General features: G+C 40.3%; 1 long non-coding RNA gene across 1 annotated transcript in view; it reads right to left on the bottom strand.

The window, feature by feature from the left end:
• The window catches only part of LOC116474904 (uncharacterized), a 42,145-nt gene that overhangs the window by 5,781 nt on the left and 11,214 nt on the right, over nt 1–25,150 (bottom strand). Inside the window, exons 5-6 of the long non-coding RNA XR_004249770.1 lie at nt 13,995–14,130; nt 2,038–2,180 (exon numbers count right to left, since the gene is read on the bottom strand). This is a non-coding gene — a long non-coding RNA (uncharacterized LOC116474904). The remainder of the gene's footprint in view (nt 1–2,037; nt 2,181–13,994; nt 14,131–25,150) is intronic.

Genomic DNA, 25,150 nt, shown 5'->3' with positions numbered 1-25,150 from the left:
GCGCAGTGGCTCACGCCTGTAATCCCAGCACTTTGGGAGGCCGAGGCGGGCGGATCACGAGGTCAGGAGATCGAGACCATCCTGGCTAACACGGTGAAACCCCGTCTCTACTAAAAATACAAAAAATTAGCCGGGCGTGGTGGTGGGCGCCTGTAGTCCCAGCTACGCGGGAGGCTGAGGCAGGAGAATGGCGTGAACCTGGGAGGCGGAGCCTGCAGTGAGCCGAGATCGCGCCACTGCACTCCAGCCTGGGCGACAGCGAGACTCTGTCTCAAAAAAAAAAAAAAAAAAAAAAAAAAAAAAAAAAAGATAAATGAAATAAGTAAGTAGTGATAAGAGAAAGAGACAAAGTAATGATCATGTATTCTTCCCATTTTATAGGCTACCTATTCAATTCCATAAATGTGTATACCTGTCCTTGTACCAATATCCCACCATTTTATTTTCATAGTGCTATAAGACTTTATTGTCTAGAGGGCCTTGTTTTCACATTGCAAAATTTTTCACAAAAAAAAAATCAGTGATAAAATCAACAATAATCAATGACTTTAAATATTAATTTTAGCATTTAATATTCACTAATAAATTATTTTTACTTTGAGCTCTCAATCAATTTTGTACTCTTTTGGAATATATTGGGTCTGATGCCTTATAGATATGACTTGGCCAAAATTTTGGAGGTATGATCCTGTCCTTGCTACATTCATATGTCTCTAGATGCATTAGGCCAATTTTAAATCCACAGAGCTTATATCTTTTTCAGACTATTTCTACCTTGCACTTATATTACCATATTCATTTGGCATCAGACTCCAGCCTTTTATTGTATGTGAACTGTTCACCTCATACAAGGTCTCAGAAGAATTTAAGCATTAGAACTGGGATGGAGAGAGACAGAATGGACTTGAAGGAATTAATGGTGATCCCATAATGAAAGTGGAGCATTTCACACAAATTTGGGTTCATCTATATACTTCTTGGAGAACCCGGTGAGAATGCCAACTCACAACAAGACATTGTTTGGGACAAATATGTTCTGGGAAACAACTAAGCTCAAACTTGTTTGCCATCAGTTTAGTGATGATCTTGGAAGGAAGAGTAATTTTTCCTTTAGGGTAATTTTGAGGACCAGCCAAATCTTAAACCTAACAGGTAACCTGCTAAAGATTTAACTTCTATTTTCTCACCATTTTTATAGATAGTTGGTTGAGTCTGCTGACTGTTGGGCAGGGTAGTGGCGAGGGACAATAGGCACAGAAGAGCAAATACAGATAATAGTATTTCCTGACCCAGGGAAACCAAAAAGGCAATTTGAGTGCCCAAGATCTAGGCCCTTCTTGTCTTTAAGAAAGATGTAAAGAACTTTATGACTTTCTAAGTCCTCCTTTTGTACTCAAAGACCTGGAGGAGATGTGTATACATAGTAAGGAGGTAATGAATATTATTATTATAAAAAATATAATTATTCAAATCACTCTTCTATAATATACACATACCTATAGAAAAAGTATCAACACTAACTTACTGTACTCCAACTTGAGACCTTACTTAAATATCCTATTAATACTTCTGTATTGTTAGAAGAGTTGAACAGTGAAGTGTTCTACTATTAGGGTTTTCTATTTTTTTTTTTTTTTTTTTTTTTTTAGACGGAGTTTTGCTCTGTAGCCCAGGCTGGAGTGCAGTGGCGCCATCTCGGCTCACTGCAACCTCCGCCTCCCAGGTTCAAGCAATTCTCTGCCTCAGCCTCCCGAGTAGCTGGGATTACAGGCACCCACCACTACGCCCAGCTGATTTTGAACTCCTGACCTCGTGATCCACCCGCCTCGGCCTCCCAAAGTGCTGGGATTACAGGCGTGAGCCACCGCGCCCGGCCAGGGTTTTAAATTTTTAAGATATTACTGATTGCTTAAGGAGAGCATCCCCCCTGACAAGACATACACCAGGCTGCTGCCCTGCACCCTTGACCTAATTTTTTAGCAGGATCCAGATCTAAACACATTCTAACTTTCATCAACGTGCAGCAGTGTATCTTACCTCTAACTTTTAAAAAGAATTGTGAGGACTTCATTTATTATTCTCCTCAATGCCTAGAATGATGCAAACCATATTCTTGCTGCTCAGTTACATTGACTGCCAGCAATTTTTTTTCTGGATGATTTCTGATACAGATACATTTCCTAGAAAATGAGAGGGTTAAAGGTAAAGTCTATCAGTAAGGCAGAATCCACTTAACTCTTAGAATTCAATGGAAATAAGTTATAGGACAAATTATAGTATCTCTACCACACTTTCATCTTTCAGATGAGGGGAAAAAGTGTTTTTTGAGGACTCCAAGTCCCCAAGATTTCTTCATTTCTAAATGGCCCTTTGGGCTTTTTAGTGTATACTATTAAATAGTTAATAGTGTATACTATTAAATAGTTAATAGTGTATACTATTAAATAGTTAATAGTGTATACTATTAAATAGTTAATAGTGTATACTATTAAAGATACTCATAGAGACGCTAGAATTTACAGACAAAATCTGTTCTTAGATCAGCTTTTAGGAGGTGTCAGAATTATCTCGCTTTGTTTACTTGAGCCCTTTAAACAGAGCCATGTTTGGATTAATATATTTCTTCAAGTTTCCTTGGGAAAATTATCACAAATTGTTTAACTTTCCCACTTAATGAAGTATTTAACAATAGATGCTACATTTGTGGGAAAAAATTACTAGGAATGAAAAACAGTAATTTATTTTGATAACCTCCTGTTGTATATATACAGATTATCTAGATTTACTAATCAAAGTAATTGCATTGATTTGTTTGTTTTTTGTTTGCTGTTGTCATTGTTGTTTTAGATTGAAGATCTGTTTGATATTTTCCTCCTCTCTAGAATTGATTGGCCAATAGTTTAGTTTAGTTTATGTCAGTTACAGAGAGAAACAGGGGCGAAGAAGAGTCTTCCATACAGGTTACAAAGAAAGGGGTTGATCTGAAAATTAATTTTCAAAACATTAATTTAGAAAAAAATACACACTGGCCAGGCGAGGTGGCTCACGCTTGTAATCCCAGCACTTTGGGAGGCCGAGGCAGGCGGATCACGAGGTCAGGAGATCGAGACCACAGTGAAACCCCGTCTCTACTAAAAATACAAAAAATTAGCCGGGCGTGGTGGCGGGCGCCTGTAGTCCCAGCTACTAGGAGAGGCTGAGGCAGGAGAATGGGGTGAACCCGGGAGGCGGAGCTTGCAGTGAGCCGAGATCGCGCCACTGCACTCCAGACTGGGTGAGAGCGCGAGACTCCGCCTCAAAAAAAAAAAAAAAAGAAAAAGAAAAAAATACACACTAAGAGGTAAAATTCACTAGCTACTTCAACAACTGAAATCAGATTAGGTGCAGTTTTTTAAATTCACTGCAGATTTCTTAGTGATTAGATATAGTGATCAAATCCTCAAAAGATTTTGGAAGTAGGGAAAACACAGTGCCATAAAGTTGTAATTCTTCTAGGGAAAAATTGCTTAGGTGACTGGTAATCTGGAGGAAGACAGAGAACTGGCCTCACACTATCACATGATTAAGATACATTATTTATTTTATATTATCAAATGCTAATCTCAGATTACATTTCCATGGAGATGTCATAAATGACAATTCACAGCTACATCAAATACTTGTGGTTCAAGTTCACTGTAAATATTCTCAATACTTAGTAGTCCTGTTAGCCTTGTTTCATAACATGGAGTGGGAGCTTGTGGGATAATGCCTTGTACTTCTCCTATTTCTGTCATTTTTTTTCCATTTTAATGATCTCTGAAAACTTCAGGTTACAAGTGCTGTAATCTCAGCACTTTGGGAGGCCAAAGCAGGTGGATCACGAGGTCAGGAGATCGAGACCATCCTGGCTAACATGGTGAAACCCCATCTCTACTAAAAATACAAAAAAATTAGCCACTGACATTAATCTGAAAAAATAAATGTCAGTGTCTCTAAAGACAATTTAGTCAGTTTCATTCAACGTAGTTTTCCAAAAAGTTAAGTTACTTCTCCTTATTATATTTTTTAAAAATTGGCCTTTCTATGTTTTTCTTGAGAGAGGAAACAGAGAATATATATACAAAATGAAAAAAAATGTAAATTTAAAAATGAAATGGTGGGAAGAAAAAAGTCTTTAGCTGTCATCACAGCACACACACACACACACACACACACACAGTGCTCCAAAATGAGGGATGTTAACTCTGACTTGATCTTTAAAGTCAGCAAATATAACTCTCTGTACTTGTGCCTAAGAATCTCAGCAGAACTTTATAACGTACCACTACTAAGCAAATTTTGGATGATTAGGCATATCATAGTAGGAGCGAAAGAATGTAAGGGAAAAGACAATTGAGTTGGGGTCCTGTTACCAGATACAGTAGCATCTGCATAAAGCTTGTCAGGAGTCAAAGTACTGCTTAACTCAGCAAAGGAAGTGTGGCATCTAGTGGACATTTAGTTTCTGCAATATTTTTCTGTATTTTGCAGAGAAATAGATCGGACACATGATAGATCTTTGTGGTTTAATGGTTTTGTTGTGATTGTTTTTGTTGTTTTAAACAAGTCATGTTTTTATTTTCCACATTAAGTCTGATATTTTTAAACTAATTTGGCAGTAAAATTCAAGCTGCTCATATAAAAATAAATTGTTTAGGACCTATAGTTCTACACAGTGATACTTTTCTGTGTGCTTACTTTTTATTTTGAAAATTATTGCAATCTAAGTTTCTTAAATTATACTTACATGACATAAAATCTTTTTATTTTTCTTAGAATATTTTCACAAAATATGAAAATGCTTTCACATTTGTTAGAACATTTTGTGAACTACGCAAAATGTACTGCTTCATATCATGAAAATCTTACAAATCAGAGATTTCAAGTAATAACAGAGATAGTGAACTTGAAATTCACAGAGTCCTAAGATACACATGAACTTTATTTTGGAAAACAATATTTTCAAACCATGGCATTTTAAATTACAGAATTACAAAAATGTTGTAGGCTTTATTAATTTTAAGTTATTCACTGATAAAATTGTCCCAATAAACAACATTGTTCCAATAAAATCTCATGTATAGTTATCATGACCCCAAATACATTCATATACTACATTATGGAGTCATATTTCAAAATTCACCTTCATCTTCTTGTCAAATAAGTCAAGTGTTTTTTAAAAACATATAAATGTGGTATTTATTAAAAGTTGAGCAATCTCAAAATAGTTTATTGTTTTTGTAAGAATTGATAAACTTTCAAGTTATCAAAGACTCTTGGCAAGCTTTAGCTTTACTCTAAAATATTATGTCTAATATTGACTCCCCAATGTTTTCATACATTTGCTTGTATATCCTGATAGAGTTAGCCTTTTAGAAATAGGAAACACTGAAGACTAACTTGTGATTTCAAGTGGGCCATATGAAATGGCTTGGGTTTTTCACCACTTGGAGGAATAATAGAAGCATATATTCTGTTCGTGGTTTGGTCCCCTCTAGTGGACATCAAGTAACACTGTAAATTAAAATTCTTACATAATAATCCAGTGGTCAAAGTAATAGAGACTAGTTGTAGGTTAAACTGAGGAACTAAAATGGTCATGTACCTGTGATACGTGTGAATTTTACAGTTCACACATAACTTAGTATCTAACCATTTATTGTTCAAAATGTGGAGGAAAGACCCTTAAATAATCTGTAAACCCATGAAGAAAATTATATACTCCCAAAGTTAATGTCTTAATGACTTGAGAAAATTTGAAATAAGACACTTATTTATTTGGAAACCCTCTTGTTTATTTCCAAGGTAGATAAATAATCACCTATACATTGTTCCATGAGACTTTCGTAAATTTGGAAATCTCTCTTCTACTTCCTAAAAGACACCTCACTCTAAAAATTTTGCAATGGCTTTTAAGTGCACAATAGTATTTCTTAAAGGGAAAGCTCTTTGTTCCCTTATAATAATATCCCTTTGCACATAATCTTCCACATCTTTCTGAAATAAATGAATAAATGAGAAAATTTAATGGAAAGACTCAGTGAATGTTTAAGGTAATATTTGTGTTTAACAAAATTTGCTGTTAATCTACCATTTCTAAAAAAATACGTTATTCCTGACCTTAGGGACATACAGTAAACTAAATGAATAGTACTTTTATCTCTTTAAATTTAGCAGCCAGGCGCGGTGGCTCATGCCTGTAATCCCAGCACTTTGGGAGGCCAAGGAGGGCAGATCGCCTGAGGTCAGGAGTTCGAGACTAGCTTAACCAACATGGTGAAACACTGTCTCTACTAAAAATACAAAAATTAGCCAGGTGTGGTGGCAGGCGCCTGTAATCCCAGCTACTTGTGAGGCTGAGGCAGGAGAATCGCTTGAACCCAGAAGGCAGAGGTTGCAGTAAGCCGAGATTGCTCCACTGCACTCCAGCCTGGGTGACAGAGCAAGACTACATCTCAAAAAAAAAAAAAAAAAAAAAAAAAAAAATTAAATTTAGCAAACATTCTAGCTAATTTTCACAACTCCTTACCAAAAAAAAAGCAGAAATAGGTTTTTTAATGATTTCAAACTTTCTGAATATTCAATTTACCTTAGAAAAGACAATAAAAGGGCTGGGCGCGGTGGCTCACGCCTGTAATCCCAGCACTTTGGGAGGCTGAAGCGGGCAGATCACGAGGTCAGGAGATCGAGACCACGGTGAAACCTCGTCTCTACTAAAAATACAAAAAATTAGCCGGGCACGGTGGCGGGTGCCTGTAGTCCCAGCTACTCGGGAGGCTGAGGCAGGAGAATGGAAATGGCGTGAACCCAGGAGGTGGAGCTTGCAGTGAGCTGAGATCGCGCCACTGCACTCCAGCCTGGGTGACAGAGCAAGACTCCGTCTCAAAAAAAAAAAGAAAAGACAATAAAAATAGTCAAAAAGTTTACAGTGGTAAGCCTGCACATTAGGGTCTTGGAAAGGTCATCTTCATAGAGCAAAAGAATTCCTAGAAACAAGACTTTAGGACAATTAAAATTAGCAAAATTTAGTTATAATGACTATAATGTTAGCAAAGGTATACTTTGAAAAAAGGTGATGGTCTCAAGCTATGAAAATATTCATACACTTTTTCTTAAGAATTGTTGTCTTGGAAATTTGTCCCAACAGAAAGAAAATTAGAGAGAATGCTGTAAACATCAAAATATTGCTCACAGCATTATAAAGTAAGAAATTAGAAACAACCTAAACAACAAAAGAAAAATGATTATGTGATTATGAAACTAGGTGAAATTTACTAAAATATCTATTATTATGAAAACTAAATAGCATTATAAATAAACACATTAAAAATAAAATTAGGCTATTTCTTGGGAATTAATTTTAGAGTTTTTTTTTTTTCATTTCTTTCACCTTCAGAAAGAAAAAGTTAAAAAAAAAAGCAGGAAAAAAAGACTATAAAATACTTAGGTTAAGTAGGGTTTTTGTAGGTAGTAGGAAAAAAGTGATGAACTGCCAGAGCTTGTGTTTTCTTCAGCATCCAAGAAACATCCTCTGCACCAGAAAGTCAATGTTTCTGTAGCTGATGGAGTGATAATGAAAATGAGCACACAGGGCCAGGTGCAGTGGCTCATGCCTGTAATCCCAGCACTTTGGGAGGCTGAGGCGGGCAGATCACTTGAGGTCAGGAGTTTGAGACCAGCCTGGCCAACGTGGTGAAACCCCCTCTGTACCAAAAAATACAAAAATTAGCTGTGCATGGTGATGCATGCCTGTAGTCTCAGCTACTAGGGAGGCTGAGGCAGGAGAATCCCTTGAACCCGGGAGGCAGAGGTTACAGTGAGCCCAGATGGCACTACTGCACTCCAGCCTGGGTGACAGAGTAAGACAACATCTCAAAAAAAAAAAAAAAGAAAGAAAAGAAAAAAGAAAAGTGAGCACACAGCACATGGTTGTCATATAGCTAGACTATGCTCATGAGTTCAAGGCCTGCATACCCTTAGTTCACGATGAGATCCCCCAAGTATATAAGATGTTGAAGGATGAAAAGAGAAGGAAAGAGGAAGGGAGGGCGGGAAGGAGTGAATGGAGTTGCTCTGTGACATTGGGAATGGGAGGGATTGCTCTACTTTGGCCATTTCAGCACTCTCCTATGCAAGCAGCCATCGCAAAATGCTGTAACATAACACAAATGCATTTTATACACATAGCTACAAATTATTTTAGTATTTAGTATTAGCTGGGGCTCAGAAAATACTACCCCAACAACTTTGAGCTGAAAGAGATTGGGAGGGCCTCAGAAGCAAGATGGTCACCCTGACCTTCCCCTACCTTTCTGTGTGAGAGCTGGCCATAAAGAAAAGAAAAGAAAAGAAATTCTCTGACCTACCTTCTGTGAAAGAAGGTCATAAGACCCTCCTTCCAGGGAGGTCCTGCCCCATACTTTTTTTTTTTTTTTAAGACAGGGTCTCACTCTAGAGTGCAATGGTGCCATCACAGCTCACTGCAGCCTCAACCTGCCTGCCCCATACTTTTTTTTTTTTTTTAAGACAGGGTCTCACTCTAGAGTGCAATGGTGCCATCACAGCTCACTGCAGCCTCGACCTGCCTGCCCCATACTTTAGGGAAAGGAATCCTACACAGAGAGGCCAAGAAGATTCTGAACAGACAGGCCTTCCTGAGTTTCCCGTGCTCAATCTATTACCATTAAATCATACCCTTTTATCCAATCACATTTCTACACTGCTGTTTATTCTTCATCAAACCTAACCATAGAAATAAACAGTTTTCCCTGGGTCTTTGGGTCTTCATTTCTGAAGGCACCTGTGTCACATAAAACTTTGATAAAGTAAATGTGTTATGCTTTTCCCTTGTTAACCTGTCTTTTGTTATAGGAGTTTCAGCTGTTACCCTTATGGTGAATTAGGAAAGGTGTCCCACATTGGGGCCCCTACACCACAGGATTTCTTTAGGCCTCAAGTATGAGAGCCTTATGCAATGTCTAAAGCACTACACAAACATGGTAGCAGTATTAGTAGAGTAGTACCCACTTCTTCATGGAGGATATATTCCAAGACTCCCGGTGGATGCCTGAAACCATAGATAGTACTGAATCCTATATAGACCATGTTTTTCCTATGCATACATACCTATGAAAAAGTTTAATATCTAAATTAGACACAGTAAGAGATTAACAATAACTAATAATAAAATAGAACAATTCTAATAATATTCCAGCATCACTTCTCCTGCACTGCAGGGCCATTATTAAGCAAAATAAGAGTTGCTTGAATACAACAACTGTGATACTGTGTCAGTCAATCTGCTAACTGAGAGGGCTAAAGCAAATAACAGGCAGGCAGCCGATCGCATCTGCAGTGTGGATATGCTGGAGAAAGGAATGATTCACATCCTGGGAGGGAGATAGCAGGATAGCAAAAGATTTCATCACACTATTCAGAACAGTGTGCAATTGAAGACCAAAGAATTTATTATTTCTACAATTTTTCATTTAATATTTTCAGACTGCAATTGATCACAGATAACAAATAGCAGAAAGCAAAACCGCACAGAGGGGGAACTACCGTATTGCTGTTTTTGCAGCAGCAATAATAGCTGGGACTTAGAGAGTGCTTACAAAAAAATATAGATACAGTTTTAAGTGGTATACATACCTAAATTAGTTCATTTAATCCTTACAACAACCTTACAACGTGGGTTCTATTTTATCCTTATTTTACATATAGGAAAATGAGGCACAGAGAGAGGTTAACTGCCCAAAGCCACACAATTAGGAAATGGTAGAGTAAGGTTTTAGCCAGTAATCCTAACTCATAAATCTGTGTGCTTCACCGCTGAGTCTCTTGAAAATAATATTAGTAATACAGGAATAGTAATAAGAATCTGATACAGAAATGCAGTCACTGGCTACAGAATGACATTTCAGTCAATGATGAACCGCATATACGACAGTGGTCTCATAAGATTATAATGGAGCTGAAAAATTCCTATCACCTAGTGACGTCTAGCTGTCATAAAGTTGTAGCACAGTTACTAGTTTTACAAATTTAGCGTAGCTTAGGTGTACAGTGTTTCTAAAGTCTATGCTAATGTACAGTGATGTCCTAGGCCCTTACATTCACACACCACTCACTCACTGACTCACCCAGTGATACAATCTGGATGTTTTCCCCTCTAAATCTCATGTTGAATTGTAATCCCCAATGTTGGAGGTGAGGCCTGGTAGGAAGTGATTGGATCTTGGAGGCAGATCTCTCATGATGTGGTGCTGTCCTCACAATAGTGAGTGAGTTTTCATGAGATCTGGTTGTTGAAAAGTGTGTGGCTGCAGGGAGCTATGGCTGACGCCTGTAATTGCAACACTTTGGGAGGCTGAGTTGGGCAGATGGCTTGAGCTCAGGAGTTTGATACCAGCCTGAGCAACATGGCAATACCTTGTTTCTACAAAAATAAAACAAAATAGCCGGTCTTGGTGCTGCACACCTGTAGTCCCAGCTACTCAGGAGGCTGAGGTGGGAGGATTATTTGAGCCTGGAAGTTCATGACTTCAGTGAGCCAAGATCATCCCACTGCACTTCAGCCTGGGCAACCAAGCAAGACCCTGTCTCAAAATAAATAAATAAATAAAATGTAAAAAACATAAAAAGTGTGTGGCACATTTTCCCCCCACCCCCCACCACTGTCTCTTGCTCCCACTCTTGCCATATAATACACTGGCTCCCTCTTTGCCTTCCACCATGATTGTAAGCTTCCTGAGGCCTCACCCAAAGCCAAGCAGATGCCCGGCACCATGCTTCCTGTATAGCCTGCAGAACTGAGAGCCAATTAAACCTCTTTTCTTTATAAATTACCCAGTCTCAGATTTTGGGGGTTGTTTTGTTTTATTTTGTTTTGTTTTGTTTTGAGATGGAGTTTCCCTCTGTCGCCCAGGCTGGAGTGCAGTGGCGTGATCTCAGCTCACTGCAACCTCAGCCTTCCAGGTTCCAGCAATTCACCTGCCTCAGCCTCCCAAGTAGCTGGGATTACAGACACATGCCACCACATCCAGTTAACTTTTTGTATTTTTTGGGGGGGAGATGGCGTCTTGCTCTGTCGCCCAGGCTGGAGTGCAATGGTGCAATCTCGGCTCACTGTAAGCTCTGCCTCCCAGGTTCACGCCATTCTCCTACCTCAGCCTCCCGAGTAGCTGGGACTACAGGCGCCCGCCACCACACCCAGCTAATTTTTTTGTACTTTTAGTAGAGACAGGGTTTCACTGTGTTAGCCAGGATGGTCTCGATCTCCTGACCTCGTGATCCACCTGCCTCAGCCCCCCAAAGTGCTGGGATTACAGGCGTGAGCCACCGCACCCAGCCAATTTTTTGTATTTTTAGTAGAGACAGGGTTTCACCATGTTGGCCAAGCTGGTCTCGAATTCCCGACGTCAGGTGATCTACCTGCCTTGGCCTCCCAAAGTGCTGAGATTACAGCCATAAGCCACTGCGCCCTGCCTCAGGTATTTCTTTATGGCAATGCAATAATGGCCTAACACACCCAGCAACTTCCAGTCTAGTAAGCTCCATTTATGGTAAGTGCCCTATACAGTTCTACCATCTTTAAACTTTTATATCATATTTTTACTGTACCCTTTCTGTGTTTAGATACACAAATACTTACCATTATGTTATCATTGCCTATAGTATTCAGTTCAGTGACATACTGTACAGATTTGTAGCCTAGGAGCAATAGGCTATGCCATGTAGCCTAGGTGTGTAATGGACTATGCCATCAAAGTTCGTGTAAGTACACCCTATGATTGATGTCCACATGACAAAATCACCTAACAACACAATTCTCAGGATGTATCCCTGTCATTCAGCAACACATGACTGCTTCTTAAGTGTATACAGTAGAACTAATTATTATAACCCAATTTTGGATAAATTCTACTTTAAAATAACAAATATCACTAACATACATTGTAGACACTGATATTATGTTTTAGATTCATTTTCACATTTGAGAAACCAACCAGCAAAAAAATGCCCTCTTGCAGAATCACTGTTTCTATATATTAATATTTAAAATGAAACAAAAAATATGAAAAGGCTCTGCACCAACTTGTAACAAGAAAATAATGTATTTAATCGAAGATCTTCATTTATTTATTTTTTAAACTGGTTTTTTTAAGTCGTGAACCCCTTATAACCTTTCAAAGACATTGGATTAAAGGGAGATTTATCTTTTTCTTTAAAAACAGCTTGCATGTAAAAGTTTGGAAATTCCCCAGCTCTGGGTGATAAAAGTTCAAGTTTATATAAATGTATCATCCTATGAATGTGAATTAATTACATCAAACATTAAATAATATGAATTTCAATGTATTTTCAAAGTAAAAGTATCAAATCTGCATATTAACACCATTGAAACAATTTAGCACCAATCTATGTTGTATTTGCTATCAATATTTTCCCTTCAATTAAAATGTTTCCCTATTTTATGATTAATTGATTTAGATTTATCTACTATAAGAACATTAATTTTAGTTATATGTTCTTATATAGAGCTCAAGTTACATGAATGTCTTATACCAGAAAGGATAAAAATTGATCTTTTATAAATTTTATCTTTTGCAATTGTTGTGTTTCTAATTTCTTTATACACAGGCTTGTTTTTAATAAACCTCAAAAATATCAATATAAACATTAGCGCCAACACCAAAACTATGACAACAGAGTATGTTTTTCAAAGAATGAATGACTTTTGAGTAATAGAATAGAAGCAATAGAATAGAAGCAACAATTATGAGGTACCTAGAACTGCATTAGATATTTTAATGTATCATCTTATTTCCATGATCCTCAAAGTGTGGCTACTAGTGCACCTACATAATCAGCAGGCTACTTGTTAGAAATGAAAATTCTCAGACTTACTCAATCTGAAATGCTGGAGGTGAAGCCCAGCAATCACTGTTTTAACAAGCCTTCTAGAAAACAATTCAATTTAGTCTTCACAATGACTCTTCGAAATTAATAATTTCTGCACTTTATAAACAAAAGTTAACCAACATTGCAATGGTACAAAATGACAGAGAGAGAGAGAGAGAGATCCAATTGTATGCTGCCTATAAGGGACACATTTTAGATTTAAAGACGCAAACAGGTTAAAAGTAAAAGGATGGACCTGGCAAAGTGGCTCATGCCTGTAATTCCAGCACTTTGGGTGGCCTAGGCGGGTGGATCACCTGAGGCCAGGAATTCGAGACCAGTCTGGCCAACCTGGTGAAACCCCATCTCTATTAAAAATACCAAAAAAAAAAAAAAAAAAAAATAGTTGGGTGTGGTGGCGCATACTGGTAATCCCAGTTGCTCGGGAGGCTGAGGCAGGAGAAATGATTTAACCCAGGAGGTGGAGGTTGCAGTGAGTGGAGACTGTGCCACTGCACTCCAGCCTGGACAACAGAGTCAAACTCCATCTCAAAAAAAAAAAGTAAAAGGATGAAAAAGATGCTATACATGCTATACGATTAATAGCCACAAGAGAAGTGGAGTGGGTATGCTAATACCACACAGAACAGAATTTAAGACAAAAGGTATTACTGAAGACAAAGAGTCGCATTTTATAATGATAAAAGCATGAATTCATCAGAAAGATATAACAATTATAAACATACACATCTAACAACTGAGCCCCAAAGTATATGAATTTAAAGAATTAAAGGGAGAAAGAGACACTTCAAAAGTAATAATGGAGGACTCAAAATCCCATTCAAAAATGGATAGAGCAACTAGATAGAAAAATCAACATGAATATAGAAGATCAGGATAATACTGCCAACAATCTTGACCTGACATTTACAGCAAACTCCAGCCAACAACAGCAGAATAATGCTCAAGCGCACATGGAACATTTCCCAGGACAGACCATATGTTAGTTCACAAAGCAAGTCTCAGTTAATTTAAAAGAATTGATATCAGCCAGGCACAGTGGCACACACCTGTAGTCCCAGCTACTCAAGAGACTGATGTGGGAGGATCACTTGAGACCAGAAGTTCAAGGCTGTAGTGCACTATGATGATCGTACCTATGAACAGCCATTGCACTCCAGCCTGGGCAATTCAGCAAGACATCATCTGTAAAAATAAAAATAAGAATAGAAAAAATTGATATCATACAAAATATATTATCTGACCATAAGGGAGTTAAGTAAGTCAAAAACAGGAGAAAATATGGGAAATCTACAGATATTTAGAAATTTTAAAATGTACCTCTGAATAACCTATGAATCAAAGAAGAAACCACAAGAGAAATTAGAAAATATTTTGAGCTAAATAAAAATGAAAACCTGGGCAGGCATGGTGGCTCTTGCCTGTAATCCCAGCACTTTGAGAGGCTGAGGTGGGAGGATCACTAGAGCCCAGGAGTTTGAGACCAGCCCTGGCAACATAGTGAGACTCCAACTCCACAAAAAATTAAAAAATTAGCCAGGCATGGTGGCTTACACCTGCAGTCCCAGCAACTCAGGAGGCTGAGGTGGGAAGATTGTTTGAGCCTGGGAAGGTGAGGCTGCAGTGAGCCATGATCACATGACTGCACTCTAGCCTGAGCAACAGAGTGAGAAGAAAGAAAGAAATCAAAAGAAATAAAAGGAGAGAAAGAAAGGAAAGAGAGAAAGAGAGAAAGAAAGAATGGAAGAAAGGAAGTAGGGAGGGAGGGAAAGAGGGGGAGGAGGGGGAAGGGGGAGGGGGGGGAGGGGGGGAGGAAAGGAAAATAAGGAAAGAAAGGAAGGAGGGAAGGAAAGCAAGCACTATATATCACAATTTATGAGACAATAATTTAATTTATCACAGCTTAAATCAGGAATAACTAAAATGTGTAGAAAAGCTAAATAAACCTAAGAAGTAAGGAAATTGAACTAGTAATTAAAAATCTTTACACAATGAAAAGCCCAGGTCCAAGAGGCCTCACTGATAAATTCTACCAAACGTTTAAAATACGACATCAAGGGCCGGGCGCGGTGGCTCACGCTTGTAATCCCAGCACTTTGGGAGGCCGAGGCGGGTGGATCACGAGGTCAGGAGATCGAGACCATCCTAACACGGTGAAACCCCGTCTCTACTAAAAAATACAAAAAATTAGCCAGGCATCGTGGCGGGCGCCTGTAGTCCCAGCTACTCGGGAGGCTAAGGCAGGAGAATGGCACGAACCCGGGAGGTGGAGCTTGCAGTGAGCCAAGATTGCACTACTACACTCCAGCCTGGGCAACAGAGCGAGACTCCGTCTCAAAAAAAAATAAAATAAAATAAAATACAACATCAATTCTTAACAAAATTCTTCTAGAAAATAAAAAAGGAGGTCAAACAGTTCAATCTGTGTGGTACTATCTTCATAGTCAAAGAGAAGAAAAAGTGACCAAGAAAAAGGAAGATACAAATGACCAAATCAGAAAAGAAAGAGGAGACATCACTAATGATGATAGGGAAATACTGTGAATGATTTTATGGCAACAAATTAACTTAGACCAGGTGCAGTGGCTCACAACTGTAATCCCAGCACTTTGGGAATTCAAGGTGGGTAGATCATTTGAGGCCACGAGTTCAAGACCAGGCTGGGCAACATGGTGAAACCCTGTCTCCACCAAAAATACAAAAATTAGCTGGGTGTGGTGGTGCATGCCTGTAATCCCAGCTCCTCGGGAGGCTGAGGCATGAGAATTGCTTGAGCCTGGGAGGTGGAGGTTGCAGTGAGCTGGGATTGCACCACTGCACTCCAGACTAGGAGACAGACTAACACGCTGTCTCAAAATAAAAATAAGAAAAAGAAAAAGAAAAGAAAAGAAATAACTTAGAGGAAAAAAATTTTTTGAAAAAAGAAAAATATTACTAAAATTGACTCAATAGAAAATATGAATATACCCACAGTAAAAAAGAAATTGAATTTGTAGTTTAAAACCTTCCCACAAAAATAAAGCTCAAGCATAGATAACCTCACCGGTGAATTCTACCAGACATTTAAAGAAGAAAGCATATCAATCCCTCATAAACTCTTTCTCAAGATAGAGGAGAAACTTTGCAACATATTGTATGAAGTCAATACTACTTTCATAGCAAAGCCAGACAAAAATATCACGAGAACACTACAGACCAATATTCTTCATGAATATACATACAAAATCTTCAACAAAATATTAGTAAATCAAATCCAAGAACACAAAAAAAAGAGAATGTACCATGACCAAGTGGTATTTAAACCCAAATGCAAGATTGGTTTAACATCCAAATATTAATTCGTATGATACCTTACTAATTAGAATTAAAAATGCACTCACACAATCCTCTTAATAAATGCATGAACATCACTTGGCAAAATCCAAGATCCACCCGTGATTTTAAAAGAAAACTATCAACAAATAAGAAATAAAAAGAAACTTCCTTGCTCTGATAAAAGAAATCCACGAAAAACCTAAAGCTTTCCCCCTACTGAACTATAGGGAATAAGGCAAAGATGTCTGCTCTCATCACTCCTATTTATCATTGTACTGGAAATTCTAGCCCAGGTAATCTGGCAAGAAAAAAATAAATAAATGAATGAATGAATAAATAAAATACATAAAGATTGGGTTAAATCTTTATTTAACAAAACCAATAAGTTCAGCAAAGTTGCAGGACAAAATTTCAATATACAAAAATTAATTGTACTTCTAAATATTAGTTATAAACCCAAAAATAAATTTTTTTAAAAACTTCCATTCACAGTGGCATAAAAAAACAAATAAGAATACATTTGGCCAGGCATGGTGGCTCATGCCTGTAATCCCAACACTTTGGGAGGCCAAGGTGGGTAGATCACTTGAGGCCAGGAGTTCGAAGCCAGCCTGACCAACATGGTGAAACCCCGTTCCTACTAAAAATACAAAAATTAGCCGGGCGTGATGGTGCCCACCTGGAATCCCAGCAACTCGGGCGGCTGAGGCGGGAGAATTGCTTGAACCCAAGAGGCAGGGGTTGCAGTGAGCTGAGATTGTGGCAGTGAGCTGAGATTGTGCTACTGCACTCCAGCCTGGGTGACAGAATGAGGCTCTGTCTCAAAAACAAACAAAAAAAAGAATACATTTAACAAAAGATGTGCAAGACTTGTACACACAAAATGTAAAACATTGCTGAAAAAAATTAAATATCTACATAAATGGAGAGATATGCCATGTTTATCAATTGGAAGACAAGATTATCAACATGGCTATTCTCCTCAAATTGATCTAAATATTCAACACAATCCCTATCAAAATTCCAGCAAGCTATTTTACAGATGTTGACAAGCTGATCCCAAAATGTATGCAAAAATGCAAAGGATTCAGTATAGCAAAATAATCTTGAAAACAAAGCAAAGCTCATACTACCGCATTCCAAAACTCTCTATAAAACTACTGTAATCCAGGCAGTGTGGTTGGCATGCAGAGAGACATTTAGGTCAATTAAACTAAGTTGAGAGTCCAACCATAAATATTTTTGGTCTATTGGTTAAAACTAAGACAAAGGTGCCAAGACAATTCAATAGGGAAAGGATAATCTTTTTAACAATTGAAATGTACATACAAAACAGTGAATTTAGACTGTTAGCTCACACAATAACACAAAAATTAACTCAAAACTTATCTTAGCCCTCAACACAAGACTAATTAAACATAAACTAAAAATTCTTGGAATAAAATATTTTAAGAAAATTTGCATGGCTTTGAGCTATTCAAACTTTTTAAGCTACATCAAGAGCATGATCCATAAGAAAAAAAAACTGGAGACAGATTCAAGATGACTGACTAGAAATATTATTTGCCAGTTCTCCTCAGAAATAAGAACCAAAATTACAAACAGATTATCATAACTTGAATAGAATATCAAGGAGAGAGTACTAGAACCCAATGGAGAGCTCATGGGGAAAAATAAACTGAGGCCCAAAAAAAAGAAGGAAGGAAGAGGCCAAGTCGGGCCATCAGACATTGTCTGGAATCCCTGAGGGACCTGGCATTGGGTGGAAAGGGTAAGTGGGAGGGTTTGGGCTCCCCTCACCTCTATGGCAGACTGCTGGTATATAAACAGGAGAGCTCCTCTGCACTCATGATCCCAGACACTAGTCAGGGCGGTGATTTGGAGACTTCTTGAGGGCATTACACTAGACAGTGATCTTTTGCAGGGGCACTTGCCTTTTGCCCAGACTCGAGTATCTGCAGCGAGGCACCATTGTAGGGGCGCAGCTGTTGGGGGACTGAATTCTGCCCAAGGAACCTCAGCCCTTGTGTTTCCATGTCCTGGAAGCTCCCATAGACATTCGCTAGCACTCGCTAGGAGGGTGATAATGGCACAGTAGTGTCTGGACCCAAGGGAGCTTCAGAGTTCCCAGTCAGCTTGAGAGGTGACAGCATGCTGGCAGTCCTCACAGCCCTCGCTCACTCTCCGTGCCTCCTCTGCCTGGGCTCTCACTTTGGTGGCACTTGAGGGCCCTTCAGCCCACCGCTGCCCTGTAGGAGCCCCTTTCTGGGCTGGCCAAGGCGGGAGCCGGCTCCCTCAGCTTGCAGGGAGTGTGGCGGGAGAGGCGCGAGCGGGAACTGGGGCTGCGCGCGGCGCTTGCGGGCCGGCTGGAGTTCCGGGTGGGCGTGGGCTTGGCGGGCCCCCCCCACTCGGAGCAGCCGGCCGGCCCTGCCGGCCCTGGGCAATGAGGGGCTTAGCACCCAGGCCAGCGGCTGTGGAGGGTGTACTGGGTCCCCCAGCAGTGCCGACCCACTGGCACTGCGCTGGATTTCTCACCGGACCTTAGCTGCCTTCCCGCAGGGCAGGGCTCAGGACCTGCAGCCCGCCATGCCTGAGCCTCCCACCCCCTCCATGGGCTCCTGTGCGGCCCGAGCCTCCCCGACAAGTGCCACCCTCTGCTCCACGGCGCCCAGTCCCTTCAACCACCCAAGGGCTGAGGAGTGCCAGCGCACGGCGCGGGACTGGCGGGCAGCTCCACCTGCAGCCCCGGTGCGGGATCCACTGGGTGAAGCCAGCTGGGCTCCTGAGTCTGGTGGAGATGTGGAGAACCTTTATGTCTAGCTCAAGGATTGTAAATACACCAATCAGCACCGTGTCTAGCTCGAGGTTTGTGGATGCACCAATCAACACTCTGTGTCTGATTGCTCCAGTGGGGCCTTGGAGAACCTCGGTGGGTGTGTATCTCTGTATCTAACTGATCTGATGGGGACGTGGAGGACTTTTATGTCTAGCTCAGGGATGGTAAATGCACCGATCAAAACAGACCACTCGGCTCTACCAATCAGCAGGACGTGGGTGGGGCCAGATAAGAGAATAAAAGCAGGCTGCCCGAGCCAGCAGTGGCAACCTGCTCGGGTCCCCTTCCACACTGTGGAAGCTTTGTTCTTTCGCTGTTTGCAATAAATCTTGCTACTGCTCACTCTTTGGGTCCATGCTGCTTTTGTGAGCTGTAACACTCACCGCGAAGGTCTGCAGCTTCACTCCTGAAGCCAGCGAGACCACGAGCCCACCAGGAGGAACGAACAACCCCAGACGTGCCACCTTAAGAGCTGTAACACTCGCTGCGAAGGTCTGCAACTTCACTCCTGAGCCAGCGAGACCACGAACCCACCAGAAGGAAGAAACTCCCAACACATCCGAACATCAGAAGGAACGAACAACTCCAGATGCGCCACCTTAAGAGCTGTAACACTCACCGCGCAGGTCCGTGGCTTCATTCTTGAAGTCAATGAGACCAAGAACCCACCAATTCCGGACACAATCTAACCCTCCGTGGAGCGCTGCTCTTAATGGAAGGGAAAGTACACCACACCAATGGGACAGCTCTTGGGACAAAGGAAACCAAAGTATATGTTTCCCAGTACCCAAAAGCTCTCTGCTTGGGGCTGTGATTGGCAGCCCTCCTTCCAACAGACACACTCTATGCTGGGCTCTGCAAGTGAGGAATGAAATCCCATTTCACCAGCTGAGCAGCCTCAGTACTTGAGCCTGACATAGAGAAGGAGATTTCTCCTCTCTCTCTGCTCACAACTGCTGATGCGACTGTCGCTGCCAACAAGAAGTTAGCACAAGCAAGCAGAGGGGGCAGCCTGCCTGGGCCTGTGAGGGGAGACTGCATCCCCACGGGCAATGTGACCTCTGGGCCCAGATTAGCAAGAAAGGCAGAACCCCTTCCTCTCTCTGCACAGAACTGTGAAGGACAATAGGAGGGCCAAGGAGCTGTGTGTTTGGGACTCTGGGGGAAGACTGCACTGCAACCATTTCCAGACAGCACAGAGGCTTAGTGTTGAGCCACAAGGTAGGCATCGCCTACAGTTCTGGGCTACATTGCAGCCTAGTAATAAACAGCTGTGTCTGACCAAACTGAATATCCAGAGCATCTGGATGGAAACATGACAGAGAAATAAATCGCCGGGCGCGGTGGCTCACGCTTGTAATCCCAGCACTTTGGGAGGCCGAGGCGGGCGGATCACGAGGTCAGGAGATCGCGACCACGGTGAAACCCCGTCTCTACTAAAAATACAAAAAAAAATTAGCCGGGCGTGGTGGCGGGCGCCTGTAGTCCCAGCTACTCGGAGAGGCTGAGGCAGGAGAATGGCGTGAACCCGGGAGGCAGAGCTTGCAGTGAGCTGAGATTGCGCCACTGCACTCCAGCCTGGGAGACAGAGCGAGACTCTGTCTCAAAAAAAAAAAAAAAAATCACATTAATGCATGCTGAGGCCATGGTACTGGGACAGCCCCTAACTGCCCTGCAGAGAGCTCAATGTTTCACCAGGGGTCCGATGACTCCTCTGCCACCTTTGTCAGGGCCGCTGCTTGCACCCACCATTGGAGGACCAGAGGGCAGGCCTGCCTGGTCCAGCTCTACCCAGCTTCACCGTCACCTCCCTGAGGATGAGCATGGAGCCCAGGCCACTGTGCTTTCACAGACCAGTCCATTACCAGAAGCATCAGAGAGCTTCTCCCAGTAAATAAAGATCTTCCCGTTAACAAAGCAAAGTTCCTACTGCTACTGCTGCAGATAGCTGTTACCTGCAGGTATCAGTAACTGACCTGGAGGTTGAACTACACAATCCAATACAAAATACGCTGACACAAGTGCACAGTGCTTGGGAATGAGATAAGCTTCTCAAAACCTCTGCAACTCCAGTTCTTCAGGAGGTCATGAGCCTGCTCACATGCCCAGTACACAACTACTACAACCAACATTTGATAAAGTCACCACACTGAGGCTATCTATAAAGAAGGAATTTATACAGTATTTTTGCCACTGAAAGCACCCAGAAGCAAAGCCAAACAACCCTACTTAATGTACATTGCAGTCACGTACTCAAGGGGAATAAAAAGGAGTCATGTCCAAATGACAGTAAATTCAAAAATAACAAGAAATGAATTTCTTCAGCTGAGAAGCAACCAGCATAACAATTCTGGAAGTATGAAAAAACAGGATGTTACAGCACCCACAAAGTATCACAATAACTCTCCAACAGTATATTCTAACCAAAATGAAAATTTTTTGTTTTGTTTTATACTTTTTCATTTTTTATTTTTCCAAATGAAATTTTGGAAATACAAAATAAAGACTTCAAAATACTTATTTTAAAGATGATCAGTGAGATCCAAGAGAAACCTGAAAACCAATACAAAAAAAAATTAGAAAGTCAATTCAGGATATGAATGTGAAATTTACCGAAGTGATAGATTAAAAGAAAAGTACTTCTGGAAATGAAAAATTCATAGAAGGAATAACAAAATATAGTTGAAAACTTCAACAATAAGCCAGGTGCAGTGACTCACGCCTGTAATCCCAACTCTTTGGGAGGCTGAGGCAGATGGATCACTTGAGGCCAGGTGTTCAAGACCAGCCTGGCCAACACAGCGAAACCCCATCTCTACTAAAAATACAAAAATAAGCCGAGCATGGTGGCACATGCCTGTAGTCCCAGCTACTTGGGAGGCTAAGGCAGGAGAATCACTTGAACCCAGGAGAAAGGAGTTGCAGCAAGCCAAGATCAGGTTGCTGCACTGCAGCTTGGGTGACAGAGCAAGACTCCATCTCAAAAAAAAAAAAACACAAAAACCTTCAACAGTAGACTAGACCAAGCAGAAGAAAGAATTTCAGAACTCGAAAACAGATCTTTCAAATTAATTCAGTCAGACAAAAATAAAGCAAAAGAGGATTTTTAAAAATGAACAAGGCTTCCAGGAACAATGAGACTATGTAAAACATCTGAACCTACAAATCAAAGGTATTCCTGAGAGAGAAGAAAAAGCCAGAAGTTTGGAAAATCTATTTGAGGATATAATTGAGGAAAACTTCCCTAGTCTAGAAAGAGATCTAGATACGGAGATATAAAAGCCTCAGACAACTCCAGGAAAATACATTGCAAGAAGGACTTCACCATGACATTTAGTCATCAGACTGTCTAAGTTCAACATGAAGGAAAAATTTTTCATATCAGCAAAAGAAAAGCATCTAATCACCTATAAAGGAAACCCTATCAGACTAACAGCAGACTTCCCAGCAGAAACCCTACAAGCCAGAAAAGATTGAGATTCTATTTTCAAAATACTTAAAGAAAAAAATTGTCAAGCCCAAATTTTATATACTGCTAGAATAAGCTTCATAAGAGAAGGAGAAATGGTCTTTTCCAAACAAGCAAATACTGAGGGAATTTGTCACCACTACACCAGTCCTACAAGAAAGGCTCAAAAAGTTCTAAACATGGAAACAAAAGGTCAATAATCACCATCATAAAAACACATGGAAGTATAAAACTCATATGTCTTATACAGCAATTACACAAATGAAGAAAAGAAAGAAATCAAATGGCAATATGACAGAACACCAGACCACAAAGACAAGACAAAGAGAGGAAAAGTAAATAAAGAATCTGCAAAGCAACTAGATAGCAATTAACATTATGACAGGGACAAAACTTCACATACCAATATTAACCTTGAATTTAAATGGATAAACCGCTCTATTTAAAACATTCAGTTTGGCAGAATGGATATAAAAACATGAATCAACTATAGGTGGCTTGTAAGAAACTCACCTTACTCATAAAGACACTTACAGACTGAAGGTAATAGGATGGGAAAAGATATTCCACACAAATGGAAACCAAAAGTAAGCAGAAGTAGCTATACTTATATTAGATAAAACAGATTTTAAATCAGAAACAGTAAAAAAAAAAAACAAAAAAAAGACAAAGAAGGTCATTATATAATGACAAGAAGACATAATAATCCTAAGTATATATTTAGCCAACACTGGAGCACCCAGATTCATAAAACAAATATTACTAGACTATTGTACTTTAGACCAAATAGACCCAACAGACATTTACAGAGCATTCTATCTAACAACTGCAGAATATAAATTCTTCTCATCAGTACACTAAACATTCTCCAAGAAGACTATATATGTTAGGCCACAAAAAAGTTTCAATAAATTTTTAAAAATCAAAATCACATCAAGTATCAACGACGATCAAGTTGGCTTCATCCCTGGGATGCAAGGCTGGTTCAACATTCACAAATCAATGAATGTAATCCATCACATAAACAGAACCAATGACAAAAACCACATGAATAGCTCAATAGATGCGGAAAAGGCCTTTGACGAAAGTCAACATCCCTTCATGTTAAAAACTCTCAATAAACTAGGTATTGATGGAACATATCTCAAAATAATAAGAGTTTTTTATGACAAACCCATAGCCAATATCATACTGAATGGGCAAAAGCTGGAAGCATTCCCTTTGAAAACCAGCACAAGACAAAAATGCCCTCTCTCACCACTCCTATTCAACATAGTATTGGAGGTTCTGGCCAGGGCAATCAGGCAAGAGAAAGAAATGGAGGGTATTCAAATAGGAAGAGAGGAAGTCAAATTGTCTCTGTTTGCAGATGACATGATTGTATGTTTAGAAAACCCCATTGTCTCAGCCCAAAAACTCCTTAAGCTGATAAGCAACTTCAGCAAAGTCTCAGGATGCAAAATCAATGTGCAAAAATCACGAGCATTCCTATACATCAATAATAGATAAGCATAGAGCCAAATCATGAGTGAATCCCCATTCATAACTGCTACAAAGAGAATAAAATACCTAGGAATCCAACTTACAAGGGATGCGAAGGACCTCTTCAAGGAGAAATACAAACCACTGCTCAAGAAAATAAGAGAGGACACAAACAGATGGAAAAAAAGGACTCTAGGAGTACGTAGAACACTGGTAGCCCTTGGCATGCATTGTTTAGAGAGCTCTGCAAAATAAATGCATTTGATACTCCTGATTCACCACTACTGAGAGGGGAGGAGTTTAGCGACTCTATACATGATACCTTTGAATGTTTACAGAGAACCAAGGAACATAGTGAAGTTGGTTGGCTGCTCCTAAATTTGCTGGACAAAGTGATGAAATAAAAAGATAAGCTCAGAGATTATATATCCCAGCTCCAGAATTGCATACTTAACCTCAAATCTTCTAAGATTGCCCTGGGTTTTTGTCAGGTTTGTTTGTCTTGTCTTCTGTAGACAAAGGCTGAAATTGCTGAAAATAAGACAAAGCTCTTATCATGTGAGTGACTGGCATACAATGAAAGGTGCATGCTCAGCCTCACCAAGTGTCTACTGATAAAGTGAGACCATTGATTGGGAAATAATGGAACTCTACAACCTGAGATGGGGATGTGTGGAAGGACCCTGATGAAGCTGGAGACACGAAGTTCCTGAATTCCAATGAGTTTTTTTTCCAGAGGAAATGGCCTTCACCTCCCTCACAACCCACTCCCCTGTGGGGGCAACATCCCCTCTCTCACCCAAGCTGCTGTCAGCCTTTTCACCTTTGTCTGAGATTAACCCTGCACTGGCTGAGGCAACAGTGATGGCCTCCCCTGAGGCAGTTGCCAGGCAAGACAATGCTGATTCTCCTCAGGACCCACCCCAACACCTCTCTTTGCTTCTAGACCTGTAACTAGACTCAAGTCCCAGCAGACACTTAAACGTGAAGCACAAAGTGTGACCCATGAGGAGGTGCACTATACTCCAAAAGAACTACTTGAGTTTTCTAATTTATATAAGCAGAAGCTTGGAGTACAGGTATGGGAATGGATATGAAGGGTG

Source organism: Hylobates moloch, unplaced genomic scaffold, assembly GCF_009828535.3.
Source record: "Hylobates moloch isolate HMO894 unplaced genomic scaffold, HMol_V3 SCAFFOLD_2, whole genome shotgun sequence".
NCBI lineage: Eukaryota > Metazoa > Chordata > Mammalia > Primates > Hylobatidae > Hylobates > Hylobates moloch.
The sequence above is the reverse complement of the archived record's forward strand: the minus strand, read 5'-3'. Positions and strand labels throughout refer to the sequence as shown.